Below are 9,042 nucleotides of genomic sequence, written 5' to 3' on the forward strand. Positions count from 1 at the left end.
GGAATAAAGAGAGATGGAGATGGAAATTAAGAAATGCAATCAACACAAAACAATAAAATGAGCATATAAAAATTAAGTGAAGAACTAATTACCAAAACCGCAAAGATTCCCCTACTTCCATTTAGCATCTTAGTATCTTAGATAATGAAATCCATCTGAGGCTCCACTAAGCAAACACATGGAAGAATAAAAAGGTAAAAGGAAATATAAGTTAGAATATGAATCTACCCTATGGTCATGCTACAAAGGCAATCTTTCATTGAGCTGAATGGCCAGTTTTTAGTAAATAATAAATATAGTTAATAATTGTCAATAATAAAAGGAAAGGCTGATTGAAAAAATATATCTTATAATAAACTTAATTTGTACTTTGATTACAAAGAATCCCTTAATTAAACTAAAAAAATAAAGACTTTTATATAAGGTGGATGATTGACAAAATATTAGTTTTTATTCTTGAAGAACATAAGAACAAAATTTTCTTTAAAAGTATAATATTTCTGAATTTCAAGGGTTTTGCTCATGTTGATAATGTGGTTATTAATTGTCTCAGTGCCACCATGATATCCTTATTCCTCAGAGTGTAGATAATGGGATTCAAGGTTGGGATCAAAATGGTGTAGAAAAGGGACAGCAGTTTTTGCATGCCATCAGATTGATTTGCATTGGCTTGTAAATAAGTGATGCAGGCTGTTCCACAGAATAAAATTACAACTACCAAGTGAGATGAGCAAGTGGAGAAGGCCTTTGACCTCCCTCTGGCTGATGATAATTTCAGAATATTGAAGATAATCTTAGCATAAGAGGTAATGATTAACAAAAAGGGACCCATAACAAACATCACTGTAGCTACATAGGCTTCTATCTCATTCACAAATGTGTCACCACAAGCAAGCTTGAGTACTGGAGGGATGTCACAGATGAAGTGATTAATTCTGTTAGACCTGCAAAAAGGTAAAGAGAAAATCTGGTAGGTTTGTCCTATTTGGAATGGAATTAAAGTGCTCCAGGATGCAGCCACCAGCTGTATGCAGACTTTGTCATTCATGACTAGAGCATAATTGAGATGGTTACAGATGGCCACATAGCGGTCATAGGCCATTGCTGTAAGGAGGAGGCACTCTGTGCCTCCAAGCAGAAGAATTAAACACATTTGTGCAGCACAAGCAGACAAAGAAATGTTTCATTTTTGTGTACAAAGGTCCATGAACATTCTTGGGATAGTGACTGTTACATAACAGATTTCCAAAAAGGAAAAATTACGAAGGAAAAAATACATAGACATGTGAAGAGAAGGGACAATTTTTGTTAATAGTATTATAATGCTGTTGCATATCAGGATAGTAAAATATATGACTAAAAATATTGCAAAAAGAATCCACTGGAGATGGGGACTATCAGAAAACCCCAAGAGAATGAATTCCAACATCGTAGAGGCATTTTGAATTTTCTGTTCTAATTTGTTCTCCATCTGCAGATATTATAAATGCAAGGTGGTTAATAAATTTATATTTGAAACCATACTGGCCTCTTTTATTACCAGAACTAGGTATATGAATATATTTTCATAATCTCTTACATTATTTCAGTCATTACCTCTATTTGTATGACATATTTGAAACTTCAGAAATAAACTGATATGCAATTGAAATCATTTCAAGGAATAATATCTAATACACTTTTTTAGACGTGGTTGCAATGATACCAAGAGTATTGAGAAATGAAAGTTATCATTTTAAGCACATTGAGGGGAAATAACATTTCATTAACTTTCAGATTGGAATTACGTTACAAATGTTTTTTGTTGGGGTATATTATTTTCCTCTGCATTATCATCATGTCTTATCTTTGTTAATCCAAAGTTTTTACTTGAAGTTTTCTTTCTTGCTTGCTCAAAATGAGTTCTAAGTTCTTCATATTAGACTCCAAACGAGAACCAACTTTCTTAAATCAATTCATTGTTACTTAAGAAATAAACAGACTTATGATTATTGCTTTAACTTATTTATGTCTCCCATCCCTTAAAATAAATATGTAAATCATAAATCTCAATATGTTGTTTTTTAATTGTCCCTATTAATACCTTCTATGCAGTGTATGGTAAATATTAGCTATACTTCAACTTAATCAGTAGGTATGATCAATTCTTCATATTATTTTTTTCATATTTCCCTTCCATGTAAGATTCTCCACTGTCACATGATTCCCTAATTTTCAAATTTAGCTCTCTTTTTTTCATACATAAGGCTGTCTTTTAAAAGTACATCTTTGATTAAACACAATTGTGATTTAATCTGGACATTCAAGTATTTTTGTTACACATCAAGCCAAAAAACTCTTTTTTCTCCTTCATATTAAGATCATCCTGTATGGAGACATAAACACTGCTTGATAATTCTTGTTATATTTTCTTAATGCTTACTCTCGAACCTTCTAAAACAGATATATATATTCTTATTTTTTCAGATCTATTCAATTTATAGATTTACTAGCCCAATCGGGTCATTATTTTGACTTAATATATGTTTACACATTCTCTCCTACCTCCTTATTTGCAACAGTATTAGCTTTCAATAAACTATATTCATTGTTAATGTCATTAACATTATTTGAATTACATCTTATTTAAATTTATACTTAAGAAAGTTAAGAGATATATGAGATATGTAATACATCATTCATTTTCAAATAAAGGACACAGAGTTTCATGATTTTCTCTTTTATTAATTTAGAACAGTTCATAAATAAATTAGTCAACTAACACTGTTATAACTTACCTTTATAAATGTACATGTAGCAGTGTAAGATGTTGTAAGTAATGCTTACTGAGAAAATCATACTAATTCTACAAATATCATTGCTTGCTACAAACATAAACTACTCTTAAGTAGGAACTGTCATGTTCACCCTGGGGATCATCTTCTCTAGGGTATCAATTTCTGGAAGACTGGTTCTCTTTGAGAATATTTCTGGTTCATTTCTAAAATTATAATCTTTCTATGAATCCATCCTTCCCTTTATTCTGTCATTGATATAAAGTTAACCCATTTCAATGTGAGTCTATATTAGCGAGATACCTCTTAATTGGCTGGTATTTATTTCCAGTAAAAGTTAAACTCTTTCTAGCTATCACATTTAAATTGACGTAGATTTCTTTGCTATTTTATTTTCCTTAGTTCATAGAGTTATAGATTATCCACATGTTTAAAAAATGTGCCACGTGTTTTGTCACATGCATACTGTGCTGAGAGTCATTTCTCATGATAGCAATTGGAAAATTTCCAAGCCCTTGCTGTGTCCATCACCCATGCCCCCTTTCATTTCTGTCCTGGACACTCTCTGGAACTCTTCATCTTCCCTCCCATCTCTATTACTCCTATCACCACTGGAGTAGTGGCTACTGCCACTTACACAGCTATTGAGGCTGGACATTTTCCACTGAAATTCAAATGAATGTAAAGTTTGTAAATATTAACAATTTAACTATTTTAGAATTATAGTCCTTGCTGGTGATTTAAATTTCCACTATTTTTCACAATTCCTCAGTAAATTACCTGCTTTCTTATCATAATTATTATAGGTGTAGTCATCTTTCTAAACATTCCATATTTTAATTTTCTTTGTGAAATGGCCATTTTTAAAAATTCCCCAGACATATAGGTTGCTAATATTATATGATCTCTTGCCATTGTATATTTATGAATATATTCTTGCTAGATTCATGCAATTGTTCTTTTTATTTTTATAAACATATCAATATACTCTAGGTAGCTGTTCATAGTGCTTACTTAAAAAGGCTGCTTTTTGCAATTTGAATTAGTTTTAACTACCTTCATTAAAACAGCCAAGACCTCCTAGATATAGCATTAATTTTTCTTGCTTTTATTCTGGCCCTAAGGATGTCCTTCAATATTTCAGTATTCCATTAATTACAATTGTAGCTATAGAATTAACAGAAGAGTAGTTTTCTTTCAAGTTAAATCAGATCCATTGTATTTTCAAGCATTCCTGTGAAAATCACTATGTGTTCGTTTCATAGTAATGACTTTTAGAACTCGTACTGAATGTTTAGAAAGATGACTAAGCCTAAAATGTCTCTTTGAATTAAGTATTCCCCACCTTTATAATATTGGGTTATATTTAACTCTATTTTTAGACATTATAGTATATATACTTATATTAGTTGTAATGTGTTATGTTTAAAAAATTTTTAATGTGAAAAAATCTCAGGCACTGGTGGCTCACACCTGAATTCTAGCTACTCAGGAGGTAGAGATCAGGAAGATTATGGTTCAAAGCCAGCCTGGGCAAATCTTTCCACAAGACTCTGTCTTGAAAATCCCTTCACAGAAAAGGGCTGGTGAAGTGACTCAAAGTGTAGGCCCTGATTTCAAGCCCCAGTAACACAAAAAAAATGTGAAAAAATTTGTGTATGCCAATCTTTTCATTTTCATTCTTCTTTTATTAGCATAATTAATTGCACAAAGAGAGTTCACTGTGATATGTCCATCATACATATAGTGTGCTTCGATCAAATTTAGCTCTTTTAATACCATCGATAATCCTCGTCTCTTTTTTCTTACAATCTTATTTGGTTCACTATTCTATATTCACACATGTGTATAAAGTACTCTGATCATATTCATCCAGCACCCTCTTCTTTGGCTCTCCAACGTCCCATTGCTTCACCCTCTTACAACACTTCTTTTACATTAATGTCATTTTTTATGTCTAACTTCTATATGTAAGAGAAAACATGCAATATTTGCCTTTCTGAGTAGAGCTCATTTTACTTAATATGATCCAGATCTATCAATTTTTCTGAAGAAGATACAGATTCATTTTTGTTATGGTTACATAATATTCCTTTGTGTATCTATGCCATTTATTCTTTGTCCACTCATTGGTTAATGCACACTACAGCTGATTCCATAGCTTGGCTCCTATGAGCAGTGCTTCTATAAACATGGATGTGCAGGTACTGTATTTTATGCTGACTTGCATTACTTTGGAACTACGTCCAGGAGTGACATAACAGGATCATATTGTAGTACTCTTTTTAATTATTTAAGCAACCTCTGTACTGATTTCCAAAGTGCCTGCGATAAGTTACAATCCCACTAAGAGTATCACAAGGGTTCCTTCCCCTCTCTCATTCTGCCAGCATTTGTTCTTTACTGTCTTGATGACAGCTATTCTGAAAGGAGTGAGATGGAATCACAATGCCATTTTCATTTGCTTTTCCTTTATGACTAAAGATGTTGAACAATTCTTCAAATATTTAATTGTAATTTATACTTCTTCTGAGAACAGTTTAGTCAATTGTACATCTTGTCTTTTACTTTGTGGTCTTTCTATACTCTGGATATGCAATATTTTTACCTGTCATACAATCTCATTTGTCAATTCTTACTTTTATATCCTGAGCAATTGGGTCTATTTATAATCATTGTCTATGCATAATTCAAGTGTTTTCCTGTAGTAATTTCAATGTTTAAAGTAGTAACGTAAGATCTTTGAACACTTCTGAATTGATTTTGTAGGTGACAGATAGGAATCTAGTTTCAATTTTCTACGTGTGGAGATCCAATTTTTCCCAGCACTATTTGTAGAAGAGACTGTTTTTGTTCCAACATAGATAAAATATCAGATGGCCCCAGGTATATGGTTTTATTTCGGGATCTTCTTTTGTATTTCATTTGTCTGTGTGCTTTTTTCTGTTTCAGTACTGTGATGCTTTTGTTACTATTTTTCTATAACATCATTTGAAGTCAGGTACTTGTAAGTATTTCTTTTTTGGACTAAGTATTGCTTTATCTATTTGGGATCTTTCATGCTTCCATGTAAATTTTAAGATTGATTTATCCTTCTATTTCAGTAAAAGTGACAGTGAAATTTTGGTAAGAATTACATTGAATCCTGGTAATACAGCTATTTTTAAAATATTAATTCTGCTAGTCCATGGTCATGAATCATCTTCTAGTGTCATTGTAAACTTCTTTCTTCAATGTTTTATAGTTTTCATTGTAGAGGTTTTTTGGTGTCTTAATTAAGTTTGTTTTATTTTCTTTGGGGCAATTGTGAATAGGAGTGTTTGCCTGAATTTTTCTCATAGTGTTTATCATGGATTGATAGAAAAGCCACACATGCATTATCTTCTGCTACTTTGTCAAAATAGTTTATATAATCAAGAATTGTTTGGTGGAGTTTTAAAGGTTTTTTAAATATAAGATTTTATCATCTGCCAATAGGCAATTTGCTTTCTTTCTTTTATGTTTGTGTCCCTTCTATTTCTTCCTTTTGCCTTACTGTTCAGGCTAAATAGTCAACCAATCTGTAAAGTAGAGTGAGGCGAGTGGACACATTCCTAAGAACACATTCATTGTCTTGTTCCTGAATTTAGAAGAGTTGCTTTCAGTTTTTCCCCTTTTAGCTCAATGATGACTATTGGTTCATCCCCTTTATTATGTTGAGGTAACTTTCTTATATTCCTAGTTTCCTCACTGTTTTAATCATGAATGGAATTTGTATTTTGTCAAAGGCATTTTTTGTGTAATGAAATGATCATGTGGTTTCTTTCCTTTATTCTCTTCATGTGGTGCGTTATGTTTATTGATCTTGTAGGTTGAACTATTCTTGAATTCCTGGAAAGAAACCAACTTGATCACACTGTAGTTTTAATGTCTTACTGAGTATGTTTTGTAGACTTTTATTAAAAATGTTTACATCTATGTTCATAAAGGGAATTGTCTATAGTTTTTGTTTGTTTGTTTGTTTACTTACTCCACATTCAGTTTTGCTATTAGGATAATATGGCCTTCATGAATGAGTTTGGCAATGTTCCAGTCCTTTCTATTTTCTGGAATATGTTGAGGAGATTTGGTGTTAGTTGTTCATAATGATCTGTTAAAATTCAGCAATGAATCTATCTTGTCCTAGTTTTTCTTTTTTTGGAAATATTTTAATATCACTTCAACTTAATGCTCAAAATGGAGCAATGAAGTTATCTGTGGAATGTTGGTTAAGCTTTGAGAGGTCATATGTATCAAGAAATTTATCCATTTCTTCTGAATTTTCTTATTTACAAAAATATGTGTTTTCATTATATTCCCTAATCATCACCTATATTTCAGTGGTATTTGTTGTGATATCACTATTCACTTGTAATTTTTTATTATCCATAATTTTTTTGATTAGTTGGGTTTATGGTTTTTTAATCCTTCTTATATTTTCAAAAAATTAATTACTTCATGGAATCCCTACATTGTTCATTTTAGTCCCCATTTCATTAATTTCTACCTTATCCTTATTCTTATTATTTTTATCATGCTTCTGGTTTTGGTTTATTTTTATGTTTCTAAGATATTGAGGTTCATCATTACATTATTTTGTTGAGATCTTCCTGATTTTTTTTAAAGTAGGCCATTGTCGTTTTAAACTTTTCTCTTCCCACTGACTTTGTTGTGTGCCAAGGGTTCTAGTAAATTTTGTTATTGTTTTTCATTTTCCTTTGATTATAGAAAATTTCAAAGTTCTGTCCTTATTGTTTAATGACCCACTGATTATTCCAAAGTTTATTGTTAAGTCATCATGTTCTAAATATTTTCAGTAGTTCTCTTGCTGTTGATTTCTAGTTTAAATCCTATGTGGTCAGAATGAACACAGGAAGTTATATCAGTTTTCTTGTATGTCAATACTTTCATTATTTCCTCAAACATAATCTATTTGGGAAAAATTCCATAGGCTACTGAAAACAATGAGTGTTCTGTGCCTGTTGTGTGGAAGATGTCTCTTAAGCCTATTTGATCTATAGTTCTGTAGCCATCATCTTCCTATCTAGTTCATGTCTCCTGAGTAGCATAGATTACAGGCATGTGCCATCATACCACACTGCCTTGTGTTGTTGACATGGGTTCTTACTTTGTGTCCAAGCTGACCTCAAACTGTAATCCTCCCAATTTCTGTTCCCTGTATAGCATGGAATATGGTTACAACCACACTCAGCCTATTTTATTCTTTATTTTTGTCTGAGTATTCTAATTCTAATACTTTTTATTCAACCTCTGGTATTCACTCTTCAACTAGATCAATTCTATTAACAAGACACACAACTGAAGTTTTATTTGATTTATGAATTTAAATTTGATTTTTTTCTGCAAAATTTCCATATTTTTCTTTAAGTCCTCTTTCATATCCTACATTACTCTCATTTCAGTCAGGTGTTTATTTTCATTCTCTTAGAATTCATTCAGACTTTTTGTGTTTACTTTTCAATTTCGTTGATCATTTTTAATATTCTTTTGCATTCTTTTTCTATGATTTCATCTATTTCATTATCATTAGTGACCATAACATGGAGTAGACTTTTGGAGAAGCCACAAAAGCTTACCTTTTTCATATAGCTTGTGCTTCTGCACTGGGATATGTGCATCTGTGTCCAAGTATTGAACCAGTCCTCTGTAGTCTTCAGTTGGAATTTTCTCAATGTGTAGGCATGACTGTATTGATAGAGATGAACTGCATTTGTGCACTACTGTAGCTCAATAGCCAAACATTTTCTCAGGGCACTGGACTAGATTTCTCCAACCACCCAGATATGGAAACTACCTGGAATATTTTGTAGTTTCTAATGTACTTTTTCTCATATGTGTTCAGAAAACAAGGCCAGTAAAGGATCAGTTGTCTGATTCTAGACTTATTTTGCTTAATATATTTATAATTTTTGGTATTCATGTTTTGAACTCAGGACATCTTGCTTGCTAGGCAAACACTCTACTACTTTAGCCAGACTCTTAGCAATTTTTAAAGAAATTTTTCTGGTAACATTTTATGATTTCTCCCCTAACCAACCTCAAGTTACAATTTTCAATATGTATGAAATGGTGTCTTTCTAATTTTTTCCTGGGCTGGTCTTGAACCACAATCCTCCTGATTTTCTCTTCCTGAGTGCTTGGGATTTAGAGGCATGTGCCACCACATCTGATTCTACATTCACTTTAGAAGCTTCCATAATTTTTGTATGGGATGCCACTGTTGGTCACA

At 32.0% G+C, this 9,042-nt stretch overlaps 1 pseudogene; it reads right to left on the bottom strand.

Moving 5' to 3' along the window:
- Window positions 1-520: 520 nt before the first annotated feature.
- On the bottom strand, window positions 521-7,426 carry LOC141417820 (olfactory receptor 10AG1-like; annotated as a pseudogene).
- Between the last annotated feature and the right edge of the window lie 1,616 nt (window positions 7,427-9,042).

Source organism: Castor canadensis, chromosome 1 (assembly GCF_047511655.1).
Source record: "Castor canadensis chromosome 1, mCasCan1.hap1v2, whole genome shotgun sequence".
NCBI lineage: Eukaryota > Metazoa > Chordata > Mammalia > Rodentia > Castoridae > Castor > Castor canadensis.